At 41.4% G+C, this 19,819-nt stretch overlaps 1 protein-coding gene across 2 annotated transcripts in view; it reads left to right on the plus strand.

Moving 5' to 3' along the window:
* The window catches only part of Arhgap24 (Rho GTPase activating protein 24), a 365,808-nt gene that overhangs the window by 120,767 nt on the left and 225,222 nt on the right, over nucleotides 1-19,819 (plus strand). The gene's annotated exons all lie outside the window — the stretch shown is intronic.

A 19,819-nucleotide genomic window follows, 5' to 3' on the forward strand; every position in this document is an offset into this window, starting at 1 on the left:
CTCCCCCAAAATAAAATAAAATAAAATTTAGGAGAAAAAAAAAAGAGAGGAGAAAAGGGGAAATCTTGTCATGGAAGCTGTAGTGTGACGCAGAGTCACACAGTAGCTCCTTTCATCCATCTATCTTTACTTGCAAGTGTTCATTGCAGAGAGTCATTGGTCTGGTTTGAGGCCTCTGGTTTCTACTACGCTATCAATGCTGGACCCTCAATGAGACTCCTCTTGTATATCCTGCTGTTGCCCTGTGTCATGCAGATCCTGCAGCTTTGGGTCTGCAGAACCAGCCCCTTCACATGCTCCAGCAGATCACAGGTAGGATGGGATGATTGGGTAGATGCTGGGATGAGCCAACTCATAGCCCTGGTTCCGGGCCTGGGTAGTTGCAGGATTGGTCAGCTCACCAGCGCTCCCTGTCTTCACCACCAGGGTAAGCTCTCTACCATTGCCCCAGCTTGTTCAGCCCTTGCAGTGATGAGCAACTGCTTTTCCAACCTCAGGATTGGCTTTCCCACACCTGCACCTCAGGGCCAGCTCTACTGTGTGGCGCAGGTGAGGTGTCGCTCTCCTGAGTGCTGCAGCTGGTGAGGACAGGGATAATTCTCCCACTCTTATGACCCCAGGGCCAGCTCTCCCACCTGCCTCAGGCAGTGAGAAGTGGAGAAGGGCTGTCATCTCTTCCCCACCCACACCACCATATGACAGATGGGGGGCAGGGCCAGATCTCCCATGCTTATAGTCTCAGGGAGGGTTCCAAACACCCCCAGACTCCTGTCAATAGGGTCAGCTCTACTATGCTTTCTAGGTGCAGGGAGGGTCAACTTCCTCTCCGACCACAGGTGGTAGGGACAAGGGGGAGGGCATCTTTCTCATGCCCTTACCACCCCATGGCAGACGAGAGGTGTTGCTGCTATTCCACGCTCACACCCTGAGGGCCAGCTTGCCCAGGCCTCTGCTAACAGGCTCAACACTGTTGTGCTTTCCAGGGGAGGAACATGGTCCACTTTCCTGGATGCTGCAGCTGACAGCCACACTCTTGATGAATTTTTTGTCTTATTTCTATCATAGGGCTTATCACCATCTAGTGTTCTATACACATTGCTCATTTCTTTGAGTCTGTTTCCCCAAATACAATGTGATGTGTGTGAGGGAAGAGATTATTTCTTCGTTCGTTGTTATAACATCAGTCCTTGAGTGTCTGTCTTTGTTTGGGTAATTTTGATTGAACAGTTACAGAAGTGCCTGTTAGTATATGGAGGAGCCGAATATTTATCTACAGGTAAAACTCCTCCATGCCCAAGCTCCTGGGAAGGCAACAAGGTACTTCTAATCCATCACATCCTATGAAAGTCCAGCCAAGTATGTCAGGAATCTTTTGTTTTATCTCTGCTACCCTGAGTTTTTCCTGAACAACATGTATCATTCTTAGGCATTCCATTACGGTTATTAAGTGAGTTTAGTATGCTGCTCTGACTATGGAGTACAAGGCCACATTAATTACTAAATCAAGGTTAGGAAGAAACAAAATGATTTCCACAGGAAAAATTAGCTTAGACACCTGTTCTTTGAGAACGCAGGGGACAGGGGACAGGGCTATTTAAGTATTATTTTACCTTGCGTTTTAAGGAGACCTTCATAGCTTTATCCTTAACCAACACAGATAACAAAATGGACAGAACTGAAACAGTCAAGGTCAAAGACTCAAGGTCACTGTTTGTCATCTGCAGTAAGATCAAAAATACCGCATGAGAGGGCTGGAGAGATGGCTGAGAGGTTAAGAGCAATGGCTGGTCTTCTAGCGGTCCTGAGTTCAATTCCCAGCAACCACATGATGGCTCACAACCATCTGTACTGAGCTCTGGCATCCTCCTCTGGCGTGCGGGCATACATCAAGGCAGAATGTTGTATACATAATAAATAAATAAATCTTTTAAAAAAATACCACATAAGAGAGTTATTGTTTCCTCTGAGCTTTTACTATAGGAAGGCTTTCTGTCAAGATACTGGGTGATTTACACAGAGGAAAACAATTATGTCTCAATTTGAGAAGTTCCTTACTACCAATTATTTTATTTGTTTAAAAATAGCTTTGTCTTTGTTGCTGGAGACATAGCCACTCTTGGCCCCTTGGAACTTAATTCTTATGTCGTTGTGGAGCTTTATGGTGTCTACTTTTTAATTATCCCACTTGAAGCATAAAGACTCTAAATAAAGTCTTAGAATGGAATGTGGTATAGTTTTGCATCTTTTAAAAACTGTGTATGAACCTTCTCTGTAGGGGTTTAGAACTGTGCTGCACAGGAGTCTTCAGAACTCCAGGTGGAGTGTGTATGTGTGTTCTATAGTGGAAAGTAAAATGCCCCATTTAGCTACAAATGAGTTAGCTGATTGGCTGAAATCATGGGATAGCTCTTCTGTGTGGTGGCCCATAATTTTATAGTATTTCGTAACTGTTTGCCCCGTGAATGACTACTATATGCTGTGAGAATCATTATCCCCTCTCCTAGTTGAAGAATGGCTTCCTTTTGGCAGTCAGACCCTTATTCTTGCCCGTCTCTTCATTTCAGGCTCCATTGGCAACTGGCTGCAGAGCTTCTGATACTATACCCTAGTTATTCTCCAACATGGTCATGCATACTCCAAAAAAGCCACACCTTTCAATAGTGTCACTTCCTATGGGCTTATGGGGCAGGGCAGATTACATTCAAATTACCACAGCTATCCAACACTGATTCCATAGAAGAGAATCCATTGTCCTATCAGAGGTTGTACTACCAGAGATGTTATTACAAGTGAAAGTGAATTTGTGGTAGATTTGAGTGACCCATTTAGCAGCGTGGTAAACAGTGTGTAGGAGCCATTTATTGTCATTAGCAGGAGGTATATCTTAAGCAGAGCATGAGAAAAATAAGTTTCCCAATTTTTCACATATGATGAGGAGAAAAAAATTTACTTAAAGAAATCATCAGGGCTGGAGAGATGGCTCAGTGGTTAAGAGCATTGCCTGCTCTTCCAAAGGTCCTGAGTTCAATTCCCAGCAACCACATGGTGGCTCACAACCATCTGTAATGAGGTCTGGTGCCCTCTTCTGGCCTTCAGGCATACACGCAGAAAGAATATTGTATACATAATAAATGAATAAATAAATATTTAAAAAAAAGAAATAATCAATTATTACATTATTTTACATTGCATGAATATTTAGTATTGCTATATATAAAAGAATGGACTGGGAACCTAACTGTAGCATAAGGAGATGGTTCCAGGTGGAAGGGAAATTGTGTGTTGAAGTCCTTAAGGAGACAAATGCTCCAAAGTAAAAATGGTTAACAGGAAGGAAAGGGGTGGGTGGGAGAAAGGAAACAGGCGGGTCAGAGGTCAAGGGGGGCTGCTGTGTCTCTAAATGGCACGGAGAAATAATGAACAGTAAGCAGAGGGGCAGCAGGCTTCTGTGGAGAGCTGTGGGGAGTCAGAGAAGAAAACGGTGTAGGAGAAAAGGAGACAAGAGTGGGGACCAGCCCAAGACTGGAGAAGGTGGATGGGTTTGTCCAGTGGACCAACCCAAAGGAATGGGACACTGGGGACCACCCCAAGGCTGGAGAAGGTGGATGGGTTTGCAAATGACATTTGTAGTAAAAATGGACAGGCTCTGTTGATCAGTGGAGTGGATAGGAGATAAGGGATACACAGGGTGATTCCCTGATATTACCAAATATTTACTTATAACTACTTTGCTTGTATTTACTAAGTGGAAAAGTCCTGTTATTTAAGTTAGTGTGCTTTGTACTTTCCAACAATGCAAAAAACTTTGTATGCATGTGTATGTATGTCTATATGTTAATATGTATAGGTACACATTTATGCACACATGCACATGTGTACTTGTGTGTGGCTCCTGAGGAAGGTCATTCTATTTTGAGACAAGTTCTCTCATTGAGAGAAGGCCTGGTCCTCACCAACTCCTCATGATTAATGATGTTGAGAGAAGGCCTGGTCCTCACCAATTCCTCATGGTTAAAGATGTTGCATTTTAAAGTATTTGCTTAGTCTTTATCCAGATTGTGAACCTGTAGTTGAAATTTCCCTGCTTTCACTCAATAGTATATCATCAATGGTTTTGCATTATTCTACCCCTCTATGAGTTTATAATTTGTTGATCAAATTAGTATTTTTCCTTAAGGTCATATGTTAATTAAAATAATGGATTTTCATTACTAGAGATTTTATTAAAATTATTCATTCTTAATATGCATCTAAGTTTTGAAAAGATGTTTTAGTTATTTCAAAATTAATTTAATTTTCTCAGTTTCAGTCTTATTAGAGTTTGAGTTTTTTGTTTGTTTGTTTTGTTTTGTTTTTCAAGACAGGATTTCTCTGTAGCTTTGGAGCTTTTCCTGGAACTAGCTCTTGTAGATCAGGCTGGTCTTGAATCACAGAGATCCACTTGCCTCTGCCTCCTGAGTGCTGAAATTGAAGGTATAAGCTACCACCACCCAGACCTTATCAGAGATTTAAAAGCTATTAAAACACTGATAGCAAAATTTAAGTCTTTTTCTAAAAAAGCATTTCTTCATTTAACGTAAATGTGGAGATTTCTTAAATGCTGACAAAACTGAGCTATTTTCTGGCTTGTCGACTTCACTCTCAGTGAGCATTGTTTATTGTAGAGCAAAACCTGATTTTATTCCAGTTGTCCTATTATAAAAATCATTAAGAGAATGCTTGGTCATTTATATTTATATCGATGTCTGGAGTCTTCATGGTTGGTTCCTCTGTGTGTGTAAGTGTCACCCTGGCTTTAGTATCTTCTTGTAAGGACACAGCCACATTGGGTTAGGGACCTAACAGCTGTGGCCCCATCCAACCTTCATTGCCATTGAGAAGTTCTGTTCCTAAACACAGTCACATTTTGGATTAGGGTTTCAAATTTTAACATTTTTAAGTGGAGGGAAATCAGTCCTTAAGAAACCCATCGATCCAGAAGGTTAAGACAGTGCTGCAGGCTAGGCTGTGTTACCCTGATCTCACGTGAGGAATCTCTGACCACGACACAAACGTGACAGATGTTGAATCCCCTCACTCGTATCCAAGCCTCTCTCACTGCATCCGCCAAACTTTCTCACCCGCATGCTTTTATTATAAGGTTATGAATTAAGGCAAATCAGCTAATCTGGAAAATCGGAGCAAATTTCTGTTACTGATAAAACCTGTATCCCACTGGGAAGGGTAACGATCCTCTGCAGATCATTAGCCTCTCTTTTGAAACGTTGAAAACACGTATACTTCTTCAGGCCCACCGCATGAAGACATGTAACGTGAGTTTCTGCATGCACTTTATATGTGTCACAGAGTTGTGAAGTGAGGAGCAGAGGGCACAGGTCTTGGCTTGCAGACAAATTTGCATACGCTATAATTCAGTCTGTATTTTGTATTAAATATATAGAAATTATCAACCGTTTGATAAGATAGTCTATTTTAATTTTTCTCAATTGTTAGTGCAAAAGGCTTCATAATTTAAATTCTCACTCATTTTGAATATTTTAAGTAAGGAAACATATGTCTGTTAGACAGCCACTGGGGACTGTGTGAGCAGTGGGCACTCTCCTCCACAGCACAGTGGCCTGCATCACTTGGAGTCAACTGTAGAATCCTCTGTGTGTGAAAGCCCAGGCTCACAGACACCCTCACAGTTCAGCCACTGCCCCCCATGTGTTTAACTGCATGGGATATGACACCATGCTACTTTAATATTATTGCTGAGTACTGCCTGACCTCCAGAATTTTGATAGTGCATCATAATCATTTTACAAAAAGCAGCTGAGTTGGAAATTTTAATGATTAATTATTTAAGCAGGTTGTCTGTTTTAATATCTGCTGGAAGGAATCCTTAAGCACAATTCTAGATCATAAACATCAAACTTTAAAGTGCAAGTTTAGCAATATTGCATGTTAAGAAAGTAAACATACCATATACTTGAAGAAAATGAATTGAAACTTCCATTCATATAAAAATAAAATAAAAGATCTGAAGGTTTTGATCAGTATAAAATTAACAGTTTTTGTTAACCATAGGAAAAGTCCCTTTACTGAGTAACTCTGCAATAGAATAAAATAAGTTTTTGTTTCTTTCACTAACAGATAAATTCAGGTTTCACATGCCTTTAGCTTTGACCCCTACATGGGCCCTGATTGTCCTCTATCCTGACCCAAAGTGTCATTCCGTGTGAGCTACTCATTTCAGATGACCATAAATGCCACTGCTTCCTCATCTTTACAGAAAATCCCGAGCTCTTTCCCCCCCAAAAAACAAACAAACAAAAAAAAACAGGAACAAGAAAAATGTATATAGTTATCTAGTTTGAAATTAAAATTTCTAACCAAATTCAAAGATTTTAAGAAAACGAGAATTCTTATTTTTGCCTGATATAGTTCAGTGCAAAAGTACTTCATTACGAAAGAACAGGTTGATAGAGTATAATATTCCTTCTTTGTAATGAAATAATTCCTCTTGTGTAAGTGACTTAGTTCAGGTTTGTTTTGAATACTAAGGTTTTAGAAGGTCAAGATGGCAGTGTCTGTGGTCACGTTTAACAGCAGCTACGTCGTGGGCTGCATGGCAGAGGTTGTGGTCACGTTTAACAGCAGCTATGGCGTGGGCTGCATGGCAGAGGCTGTGGTCACGTTTAACAGCAGCTACGCCGTGGGCTGCTAACAGCTGTGACTTTGCTAATGGTACTAAGGTGAAAGTTCAGGAACACACTCCTTTCAGGGTTGACTGAGGCTTTTTCTTGGCTAAAGTGCAAACTGGTTTAAACAAACAAAAATAAACTATATTGAAGTTTAATGTAGATGGGTACACATGTAGTCAAATTATATATATGTATATATATATATAGTTCAAGTGTAATGTTGCTATTTGTTTTAGCGTGATTTTCTATTGATAAATACAGAGTAAGATATTTTATCTTATTATTCTCTCTTTTTTAACATGAAAATTACTACATGTTATTTTCCTCTTGGCTTTTTTATCTCTTTTTTCCCCTTGGGCTATGGCTAAAATTTTCCATCTCCCCCAACATCTACTTGCTGGCTGTGAACTGGAGAAAGAATTTCTTGGCATCCATTCCCACCTGTGTTGTAATATGGTACTGAGGGCACACTGAAGCCTTGGGGTCAAAGGGCATGAGTTCTAATACTTTGCTCTCCTTTGGTTTCATAAGATTTAAGAAGGGGTTTTCTTAGAGAAATGAGAGCTAATTCTTTTTTACTGTCTTAAACCTCCATAGAGCATGTGTTCTAGAAACAACAGAGAATAGCATTTGGCTAGCTGGGCAGCTCTTACTATGTCTGTAAAGTCAAGTGAATGGTGGAAGGGTCACAGCTGCGGTGTTTGTTTGTTTTGTTTTTGATTTTTCTTATTTGTGTGTGTGGGTAGGTGGGGGTGACTAGGGCTATGTGCACACATGTCAGAGGACAGCTTGTAGAAATCACTTGTCTCCATTATTTGAGTCCTGGGGACTGAACTCAGTTTATCAAGCTTGTGGCAAATACCTTTACCTGCTGAACCATCCTACCAGCCCAGAATAACCTTCAGAAAGTGTCGGCCTGCCTGCCCCTGGACAGGGTTCAGGCAGGTTAATGAAGCAAAGCCTTTTCCTCCAGTCACCTTTAGAAGGGACATATATACTTAGGTGGGCAGGTGACAACTGCAAAATGAGGTTCTATGAAGTGTCACAGCTCCATTTGATGGCTGCATGTTTTTATGTGTGCACATGCTATGCTCATGTATGTGTGAACAGGCTTGCATGTGTATGAACATGCATTTCAAGGTCAGACAATAAGCTTGTGTCATTCGTCAGGTACTGTGTGAATTTGGGGGACAGGTTTTCTCATCAGCCTGGAGCTCACCAAATGGGCTACACTCCCTAGCCAGAGAGCCCCAGGGATCATCCAGGCTCCATTTCCCTAAGGCTGGGATTGCAAGCAGAGGCCACCTATGCCTGGCTTTTTACATGAGTTCTGGGGCTTGAACTCAGATCTTTGTGCTTTTTCTGCAAACACTTTATTGACCAAGCCCTTTTCTCAGTGGCTGAATTTTTATTGACCAACTGGCTGGTTCTTTTCTATTTTCTCTGTTGAAAGAAGAAAGAAGTCTTCTTTATATGCTTTCATATAAAATTTAGAAAAAGTATATTTTCAGTTAAAGGACAGGTAAATTCATCATTCCTGGGACAGTGGGATCTGCCTGTTTTGTTGTTATTTTTAGTTGATGAGCAAGTCAAACTTATTAAACTCAAAGGAACATAGAGCCAGTACTTGTGTGAAATTTCCTACCTGAGACCTGGGACAGGGTTTTGTGCTTAGTATTTTTGCTGGAATTACCACGCCAAAGAGCTTCACTGGTAATAATTTCTAGCCCACGGCTTGAACTTCCTTGTGTGAAGACTATGAGCCTCCTATGTGGGTCAAAATACAAAGAACCATTTTCACAATTCTTATCTGAACTCTAGCTCTTAGACTGGAATTCCTATGTATAGAATTAAGCACACAATGGATATAGATAGTAATGTTTTCTTTACATTGAGCATCTGTGTGTAAAAGTGTCTCACATGTGGGATGTGGAGTCCAGCCAGGGTTGTCACATTTAGAGCGATGCTCTCAGGGCCATCTTCGCCATGCTCTTAGCAAGTTCTCACACAGTGCAGTCAGAACAGTGAGGCCTGAGGACGACCAAGACCTCTTTAACTCCGTGGCTGGCCAAGTAGCCACTCTTTACAAGCTCCGTGGGTGCAGTATTGGCAACGTGCATGGGAAAGACAGCCTCACCCTACCAATGAGGTAAGCACACACATTCCCGCCCTGTGGCCTTTCATCCTTAATACTCACCAGAGGATATGAAACGTTTCGTTAATTAAAATATATCGCCTCATAAGCTAACAGAGGGGAAAATTAAAATTCTCTCAAGGGCTTTCACTGTTCAAGCAATCAATGGACGTTTTCACGGGGGCTGGTTTGATTTACAAGAAGGAGCAAAGAAGCAGAGGGGAACAAGGGCAGTGACACATTGGTAGGACAGCCACCAGCCAAGGCTCTCAAAACAACAAGGAAAGGGGGAAGGGGAAAAGGGAGAGAGGAGGGAAGAAAGAGAAGAAGGAAGAATGCTGGGAAAGAAAAGGAAACAGAGTTGGAGGAAGCTGTGTAAAAGAAAAATAGGAATTTTCTCCAATTACATGATTGAGTTTTTAAAAGCCATCATCACCTGGTGTATGTAGATGAGTTAAAGATTGTTGTCAGTTAAGTAAACTTCAGTGTTTAGAGTGTGTTGGGATTTGAAGACTCCGTACTGAATACATGATCTTGTCAATATTTAACTTGAGCTAAAATGATTAGAAAGTATTAAAGAGTTCTCCTAGTTCTGGTAAGTGTGAAGACAACAGCTTTTATCACCTCGCTTCCTCAGTGTGGGGCCATGGTTAGAAAAGTTGTGCAATTGGAGGCTAATTTCATATTTTGACAATATACTACTGATAACACAAATATTACATTTTAATTCCCCAAGTCAGTAATTATACAGAAATAAAAAATGCTTAAAAAAAGCCAAACTCCCTAAAGGTATCTCTAATAATAATTCTGTGGAGACTGCATTTATGTTGTAGAGAGAATATTCATCTCCCATTCTTGGCTATAAAGTAGAAAGTGCTGGTTCATAACTAGGGCTGAGTTAGGCCAGGGAGCAGCTGGCAGTGCCTGGAGAGGAGGCTGGAATGTGCTGGAGAGTGAGGAACAGGGAGAAGTAGGAAGAAACTGAGGATGCTGCTTCCAGACCATGGTGTGCAGGAAACTCTGTGTAAGGACGCTAAAACTGTCGGTTCCAAACACGGAGCAAGCGAGCACGTGAATAAGATGCTCTGAACGGACTAGAGGGACAGGACTGAGCAAAGTGCAGCAAGGCATTGCTGGCTGCACTCTAGGGGAGAGAAGTCAAGAATTTTAGCACTTTGATGTGCTAGTAAGAGGAGGCCACTGTCACTATTACATAATCACTAAGAAGACGGTTTATTCTTAAATTCAATAAATTAAACTCCCACAGACAACAAATAGTACCAGAAACAAACCACCTTCAACCCGCTGTGCCGTCTGAGAGGCTGTCGTGCTATTTCAGGTACACTGAGGTGAGCACTGACAACGGCCTGTGATCCTTGGCTCCTTTGCAGTCCTCTGTATCATCTGAAGTGACATCACCCCACTCTGGAAAACCTGACTCTTCCTCTTAGAGCATGCATTCATTGCACAACTAAAGTACAACAAATGAATGTTTCTTCATATAGTGTACTTACATTATCTCTTCTAAGTTTTGTGAAGAACAAATTTTCCAAATAGACACAGAATTCAATAATTCCCTTTTGAATTTCCCCCCCATCATTTTGGAACTAGTAGTAGTACCACATTCTTCCTCAAGAAGCATTTGTGGTAGATTAGAATATTCTCATGAGAACAGCCTTAAAAAATGTGTTTTATTTTCATCGCTTAGCTTTCAGAGATGGTGTCATTCAAATCTGGGACATTTACAGCTGAGCAAGCACCTCAAAGCAGTATGACACTAGGGTGGGCCAAGCTGGCCTCCGTACTTGCCAGCCCAGGACAGTGGGTTATGTGGAGAATGAAAAATGTACTTAACCCCATGATTTAAAGTCTTTAAGTTGTAGTTGGTAGCTTTACACTGTATTTCATATCTCTCTGTCTCTCTGTGTGTCTCTCTGTCTCTCTCTCTCTCTCTGTGTGTGTGTGTGTGTGTGTGTGTGTGTGTGTGTGTGTGCATGCATGCTCGAGCATGGACAAACTTGTAAGTGTGCACACTAGATTTCATTTGCGTGTGTACTCATAGAAACAAGAGGCATCTTCTTCAGTTGCTCTTTAAGGCAGGGTGTCTCGCTGGACTGAGGTTCATAGGTTACCTTGACTGTTTAACAAGCTCCAATGAGCTGTGTGGTTCTGGCCATCCAGCTCAGGAATTTCAGATTGGAATAGAAGGAATCTGAACCAAGGGCCTCATGCTAAGGCAGTAAGCTCCTTCCTGACTGAGTCATCTCTCTAACCCCTTCTACTGGATTCCTTGGCTAACGTTTGAGTTGGAGCAGCCACTCTCATTCCCTCCCTATATGACTTCTCATTAGGGGAGGAAACAATCTGGAGGCCTCTTAGTCTTGCCCACCAGGAAGCAAGGAGAATGCACATATGAGGGGTTGAACCGTTTTCTACACTTCAGTTCACACTGTCCAGTAGTTATTGCTCTTATTTCCAAAATGTCTTTTTCCCTTTCTGGAACTGCTGTTTTAAGTGCATGTAAATTTAACAAACCGAGCAATTAATTCACAGATCTGGTTTGGATACAACAGAGGTACAAAGGATGAGAGCGAGCAAAGGCGAGTGAGCCTGCAGAGCTGACCTGAAAAAAAAATCTGTAGATGGGAATTCTTTAGACAGCTGCTGGCAGGTGGCACCAACTGTTAGTTTTAGAATTTCAATTTCTATTCCATTTGTTGTTCCATGAAATTCAGTTTATCTTCATTTATATCACTTTCATTAAAGCTTCAGAAGTAGCCAGACTCAAACGTTATGATATATGTGGCCTTTAATTGTCTTTTCATACCGAGATAGCGGAAGTTACTTGATTAAAAACACAACAAAGTGATTGACATGTGTTTCAGTCCTAGACAAGCTGTCAGCAACACACCTGGACTTTGCTATAGATATGTTTTGTGATAAATTGATACAAGTGCTTTCTGCAACCGAATGCAGTGCGTGTATTGTGTTAGAAACACAGTCCACGGGTTTCCTTGTTAGCAGTTGGCATAGAGAGAAAGCTGCTCAGTTGGGTAATTGGGACATGGTTTTGTATAAAGAACCATGGAAGCCACAGAGTAACCCACTTTCCAATATTCTTCTTGACTCTCACCCTGGGTGATGAGAAGCAAGTTGCTCAAAGAGGCAAATCTATTACAGTCCGTTTAGCATTAAGTGTCTGTAAAGTCTCCCAGTCTATTGTTATTCTTGTCTTGAAATCGTCAAAAACAGGGTGCCTGGCAGTTTGCTTTAATTTACCAAGCATGTGAGGCTCAGCTATACAATTTCTTCTGTATTTTTCCTCTGGTACCTAACAATCAATTTGCTGAATGCTTTATTAGAAAAATACATCTTTTATATAAGTGTCATGAATCAAAGCCAACACGGGAATTTTTAAAAAACTATTATCCAAACAAAAAAGATTTTATTTTTATCTTAATCGTCTACAAATGTTATATATTGTGCATGTAAGAGTGCATGTGTGTATGTATGTGTGTGTATGCATGTGTATGTGTATATGTGTGTGTGTGGATGTAAGTGTGTGGATGTGTCTATGTGTGTTATGAGTGTATATGTGTGTACGTGTGTGTGTGTGTGTGTGTGAGAGAGAGAGAGAGAGAGAGAGAGAGAGAGAGAGAGAGAGAGACTTCTCTATCATGTGTGTCTTGGTAATCAAGCTTAGGACACCAGGCTTGGTGTTTTTACTACTCAGCCATCTTGCTGGCGCAAAGGAGTACTTACTAAATATTCATTGAGTTTTGTAATGCTCTTGAAGATTTTCATTGTTTCTATATGAAGATACACAGAATAAAAATACTCAGACTTAAATGAAAGCATCTGATAGCACAAAATAATTGTCATCATGAGGGTAATAGATGAACACAGTACTTTTCTTACATGAGGAAAAGGTGCACACCTCAAGGTTGTCTGGCAGGCACTGCCTCCTGGGGTTCCCTTCAGTTTTGTGATAGTCATTTATTACTAACCTGTGAGCACAGTAGAAGCAAATCAGAGGGAAGTGGACTTCTTAGGAAATTCTGTTTGGTGCATCTCCTCGGTGACTTCATAGTATTTCTCTTACATTATATTTATAGACTTTTACTGTGTTTATTGGTAATTTTCTCTGGCATCAGATTAAAGATAATTAAAATTAAACAGATAATAGTCGACAATTTTGTAGAGAGAAGTTTCTGTCCTGCCTGGTCCATAGTTGCCATGTAAGAGAATGGTTGCCATGTTTCCTGCCTGTTCTATTGCTGCCATGTAAGAGAATGGTTGACATGTTTCTGTCCTGCAAGGTCTCACAGGACAAATGATCAGTCAGGACTTGACTATGATCCTAAATTTTTTTGGTCCCCATAACATTATCAGTGCTCCAAATCAGCAGTAAGAAGCCTAGAAACTGCATGCACATTTCCAAAAATGGATTATGGGTGTTTCCCTTTGTATAGTGTATTGGTTACAAGTTGTTATGAATAATGGTCAGGAACAAAAGCTAAAAAAAGGAAAATAGATTCAGAATCTTATTTCGAAAAGAAAAAAAAGGGGGAACTGCTGTGGGATAATGCTTTTGTACACTGTAAAGATTTGTCCCTCATATGGGTTTAATAAAATGCTGATTGGCCTGTAGTCATGTAGGAAGTATAGGCAGGGCAACATGAGACTAGGAGAATTCTGGGAAGAGGAAAGGCAGAAACACAGTCACAAGGAAGACTCAGAAGAAGCAAGGTGAGAATGTCACACTGATAAAAGGTACCAAGCCACGTGGCTAAACATAGACAAGAATTATGAGTAAATTTAAGTTGTAAGAGCGGTTAATAATAAGCATGAACTAATAGGGTAAACAGTTTATAATTGATATAAGCCTCTGTTTGTTTCTTTGGGACAGAACAACTGTGGGATCTGGCAGGACAGAAACTTCTTTGTATACAATTTTATTCCATCTGATTCAACAACCAGATCTTAAATCTCCTGTGAGCATGCTCAGAGATAGATACCAGGGCTTCTTGAAAATTAAGTTCCACTTTACCCAAAAGGGGATAGTGAGGGACGTTAAAGAGCTGAGGAAGCTGACAGACAATTATGATGCATTTTCAAAGAGCTAAAAATAAATTCAGTCTAGTACAGGAAATTAAAGTTCTCACAGGAGGCACCAGAGGTATCATCGTTGAAAAAATAGCCTCTAATCTGAGATTAAGCATGATAGGGGGCGAGAATCCCTGCAAAGACTGTGGTATGCTCTAAATCTGAGTCTGGGAGAGAAGGCGGAGAGATAATGCTGTAGGCATAGAACCAGGTCCTCCATGACTGGCCTTGGGATTCAGTCCACCTACTGAATCTTGGGATTCAGAGGGCCACGGAGGATCATGGAGGGGTTTAAAGTATAAACTAAAATAGTGGTTTGCTCTTTGGGGGGATTACTAAGGCTCTAGTTTCATAGAAAAGAAAAGAGAGAGAATATCAAAGCAAAGCAAAGATAACTTTTCACTCAGTAAACAGAACTCAAAGCTGGTCAACTTGTCAAGACTGAGCTTTGGAATTTCTAAAATTCTGTTCTATTTTTCTTGAAATTTTATTGTTAAATGGCAAGGATCACTTCAGGATGCAGAGGGCCACACTGTTTGCCTCAGTGACCATAAACCCTCTTCATGGTTAGGTGGATAGAATTCAGGAATGATTAATTCACACTATAATGGTACCAGAAAATTCAGTCTTTCCCTCTGGTACAAAATGTCTGAGGCAGAGCCTAACTTTATTTAATTGAGGAATTCTGACACTAGCTTGTGTTCGTTCTCTCTGATAGAGTCTAGGACCACACTTCCCACATGTTTGTGACAACATATGTACTTAGAAATTCACAGCACACATTTTTTTTTTGAAGAGTGGGCTGTGGCAGTGGGTAGATAGATCTGTTCACCACTGTGCAGGCAGGTGGTCACAGGCTGAGAAGGTTCAACAGCAAGAGTGCTGTGAGAAAGACGATACATTTATTAATAGGTATATGTATGTAGAATACCTAGATACAAAAGGTAGACACACCTTGCCTTGATCCATAACTTCAGATATCTGTAAGACCTGGTTATACAGGAAACATTTCTATTATGTGGCCTGAACCGTCCTCAGAAGATACTTACAGACTTCCCTACATAGAGCTGTCACAGAATAGAACAGGTAGCTTTCATAGAAACTCAGGATGACCAGACGACGTATTGGTGAGCTAGATTTTCCACTTGTGGAAGGGACTTGGTCAACGACTCCTTTTCATGGCTTCTGTACAAGTCTTCAGAGCACTGACCTATAAAAGAACGCTGAGGAATGCGAGGAGGAAGGGGAAATGTCATAGAAACAAATACGTCTCGGGACTGGAAAGGTGAGGGCTACATCTTGAAATCTGACCCAAGAGCTGGTTTTCCTACCAACAGCTGGTTTTCCCGTGCACAGTATTTTGCACACTGCCATCCTCCTATCAAATCGTTAGGTGAGTGTGTGCATTTGTGAGGAAGCTGAGCATGTACCCGGGTGTCTGGCAGTGCTAGGAAGGACAGGGAACAAGACTGGAAGGGGAAAATGTTCCTCAGGTTGCTCACGCTGTCTCCTTCCAACCTTCAGGGGAGGACAGAGCGATTCCATTTGCCATTCACCTGGCATCATTTGTTAGAACTGCAACTGCATCATTTGCTTCTGGGCTTTGGAATGGTGAGAGCACTATGTCATCCAAATTAAATAAAACCACTCCCGAATTACCAATACTGCAGAGGAGAAAGCTTGGGGCCGTGTTCAATTAAAACCTTCTCAGTCTCCTACATAATTCATATTCTGAACCTCACCAGTTATGAAAACAAGAGCAGGAAATCATTTTCTTCTCTCTTTTCCCTACCCCCCCACCCCTGGAAAATGGTATCACCAAACAAGACAGGAAAGGGGTGCAATTTCAGGTCACCCTTCTTTGTGAAATAATTCCTGTCCTTCTCAAGCTCACTGGCTTGGCCTCGGGACCTCACTTGCCCTAAGTTACTCCTCTTGCACTTTTTTTTCCTTGCAGGGGTTCCTCCACATTGTCTGTTAAGGAGCCTGTCCATAGTGTTTATCTGAGATGAAAGTAGCATTTGATCAAAACATGCATCACAGATTTCAAGAAAGTGCAATGAGAATGTCAGTGGAATCTCCTAGGTTAGAGCCCAGTGTAACAGGGTAATGGAAAATCTAGAGCAACAAGAACAGTTAATTATTTTGGTGAGTAGTGGTGGTACATGCCTTTGATCACAGTACACTGAAGGCAGACACAGGTGGATCTCTTAGCTTGTGGTCAGCCTGGTCTACATAGTGAGTTCCAGGACAGCCAAGACTATATAGAGAAACACCATCTAAGAAAAAAAAAAAGAACTGATTTTTCTATCATATAGAACCTTTAATTACTGAGCTTCTGCCTCAGGCATTTCCTCACGCTGCCTTGTAGTTTTGCTCCAAAATGTTAAATGTGGAGGATATAGTCTTTTTTATACCCCAGTGCTTTTGCACAGATATGAGCTCCAAATAGCCTATGCTTATGTTGAGTTTCTCACTTAGAAAAAAGCTGACATACTTTTGATTTGCATTTGCTAAGCTTTCTTGAGCTTCTCAAAAGAACTGGATGGTTTGTGTTTCTTCAGTATTTTGACCACATGTCTAACATAACAGTGATAATAATGGTATAATTCTATTTCATATTTCTCTACAAAGCTTCCTCTCTTCCAGGAAGTTAAAATTTAGTATGAATGTCCCTATTCCAGTATCATGGCTCAAAGGGGACGGTGACATGGGAGAATATTGAGAAAGACGGAGTGAGGGGACAGAGCTGGAAGCCGTGAATGAGTAAGTCACCAGCAGGTGCCCGCCTCCTGTGTTGGAACTGTGAGGGTAGAGCGTCTGTTTCTGATGAGGATCCTCAAGAGGGTCCGCAAACTCACATGCCTACTGCTTTTGTGTGCTTGAGATCAGTGTTTTCTACAGAGCTTTAATTGCACTGGATTCTGGACTTAGGAATTACAGTTGAAAGTTGAACTGACTTATTAAAATGGATACCTATTCATGCCTCTTCTGGAAGGAAGAATGTCCCAGAACAGGCCACCATCAAACAGAAGAATCTCCTAGAACAGGCACTGGAGGAACCAAAAGGGCTCATGGTCAGATGTAAGTGGGTGCTTTCCCATCTGGGCTGATAAGCTTCGCTGTGTTCCATCTCCTGGGACCTCTGTCCTTTGAATGAAACACTCAGCTATGAAAGGGAACATGAGTTTAACATGTAAATATAGGAATTTTCTGTTCTGAAGAAAAATATCAGATCAAAAATCTTTCTGCAAAAAAAAACCACTCATTTTACTGTGACTTTGATGAGTTTTTTTTTTTGTGTAGATGTGTAGAGGAGTCAAACTATGTGAGCTATTTTTTATGAAGAATAATTAGCTTTATACATTGAGAGAAAGTTTAAGTGAAGTTAGAATAAACTAGAAAAAGATGCTTAATTAAGCTATATTGTGGCCAGGTAAGGCCTATTTAGTTCCTGGCTACAATCTTTCTTGTTTGTGAAAAATTTTCTAGCCAATTTTGATCCAGATTCTCATTGGGAGTGTGCAATGGTCTCTCAGCTCTGTGGTACTTCTGACCTTTGTTCTAGTCAAAGCATTGTATAGACACAGGGGTCTCAATGGCGACATTGGTTTGAATGACCGAATTTGAGGCTCCTGCTAACTCCACAGCCAATTCCACCATTAACTGGAGTGCTAGAGGCTGGTCTCAGCTGAGTTGTATAGAGAAGTTAAAGCATTCTCTTTTTTGTTACCACTTGTATTTTTGCTGAGTTTTAGCAGGTGTGCCTCAGTTACCCATAGAGTAAGAGAGCGAGTTCTAATGCCAACCAAAGAGACAGGCAGTTTCTGGGTTCAAGTTGGGCTTTGTGTTCCAGGAAGAGGCTGACTGTGGGGGTTTCTCCATCACTGGGCATCATGTAATGCTGCATGTCAATCAAGTTGAGGGACTGGGAGACAAGCTTTGCTTTAAAACACTTAGAGATGGAAAAGGCTGATTTCCACATTCTCAAAGAATGGCTGCCCTTCTTGGACTTGAACATCTCCGCCAATAAACGCATCTCCTTCTGTGTCTTACTTGATGTCCTGTGTGCGTCTGGCACAGAAGCACACTAATTTTAATAGCACTCTCAGTTTCTGTCTTCGTTTCTCAGAGGTGCTGAAGGCTGAGACATTGACTCAGTTCTTTTTTTTTTTTTTTTTTTTTTTTTGTTTGTTCTGTATTTGGGACGTGTGAATTTCACTTTTACAAGGCCAGCAGTCAGTCGACACCTTGAACAGATAGTGCTGGCAGGAAGGCTGTCTCCCAGTAGAGGAGAGAGAGCTGCTGGCAGCAGTGTGCTGACTTTCTCCCTTCCCGTTTGGTAAAGCCTTGCCTCCCATGGTGACCTTGACTCCCTATTGCAGCTCCGCACTTGTGTTGTTCCTCCTGGGCAGCTTTCACAGTCATTCCCAGTGGTACCCAAGCCCTCAAGCTATCCCGGTGATGGAGTTGCTGTAAAGGATGAATGTGCATTATTGTACAGTTCTTCAAACAGGATGCTCCTATTCACTTTCTGGAGATAAATTTTACTTACACTTTCTGGGTTTATTTCCATCACTCGTGGTATGGGAAATACATTTTTTTGTGTGCTTTCTTTTTTTCTTTCTTTTTTTGGTCTGTTCTTCAGCTAGTTTTCTTTCTGGCCTTTCTCTTATTACCTTTGTCCAATGAACAGAACATTTCAAGATGTGAGTGGAAGAGAAAGGCAGAGAAGGAAGACAAAGATCCACAGTTAAGAGTGGGGGGAGCTGGGCACGACCCGAGGGCAGCTCTCCCATGGCAGTCAAGTCCACGCACTGAAGGGTTGACTCCTGTAGACTTGTCGATTGCTCATCACTATTTTCTCTGATGCGCCTAACCTCTTAAAGACACATTCCTCCTCCACAGAGGAGATGCTGTCCTTTTAGAATACACTACCCTGCCTTCCCAGTTAGGTGAAGTGTCTTTTCTGACTCTTGTGGATACTGACACAAAGGTTCACAGATGTCACTCGGTCACTCAGATTTCATGGAGATAGCACAAGGAGTCTGCACTGACAGGAAAACTGAGGTAATTTGCTGTTGCTCGGAATGTTCAAAAGCTCATGACATCCTACTTCCAGCCCCGGAGTTACTGAGTTGACACAACTGCAACTAAGCCCAGCTGATTGATGGGGTACCAGTTGTCAGGTGTCAGAATTACTCAGAACTGCTGGGGGGGGGCTGACTCAGTACATCTGGATGGGGCTCAATCATTTGTGTTTTCTGGATGCCGCTTTGCTAAGGACCAGTGATCCTATCTGAAGACCCATTGTCGCAGCAAAGTTTATTTTACTTTTCTTATTTATTTCTCTTTCTGTCTACTAATTAAAAACAACTAAACCGTGTAACTCAACCAGCCCTGCTGCTCTGTCCCAGGCCGTTCATCTTCCACTCTCAGAACATGCGTGTCTTTTTGAGGTGATGATATGCATTGTGCCATTTCATCGACTCTCCCCACAAAATAGGGGTTTCTTTGAATATGGTATCAACAGGAATCTTAGCATTTTAAACTTATTATTATTATCATGTACATATATGCATGATGCTGGCATGGCGCTGCGGCATGATGCGGGTGTGGCCGTGTGGCATGATGCGGGTGTGGCGGGGTAGCATGTGGAGGTCAGAGACTAACTGTGGACTCAGTTGAAGTTCAATTGTGATGTTGACATGGCAGACTCCTTTATGCAATGAGCCCCCACTCCAGACCATGCAGCAAGGATCTTAAGTCACTCTTGTTTTGCTGTAGATGCGTGCATATGCATTGCTGTGGTTTGAATATGATTTGAAATTCATGCCAGCTTTTGTTTCCAGTAGAACAGTGTTGAAAGCTGTTGACACTTTTAAGACACTAT

Source organism: Alexandromys fortis, unplaced genomic scaffold (assembly GCF_014885135.2).
Source record: "Alexandromys fortis isolate MF-2015 unplaced genomic scaffold, M_Fortis_MF-2015_v1.1 scaffold_87, whole genome shotgun sequence".
In the NCBI taxonomy this organism is placed as follows: domain Eukaryota; kingdom Metazoa; phylum Chordata; class Mammalia; order Rodentia; family Cricetidae; genus Alexandromys; species Alexandromys fortis.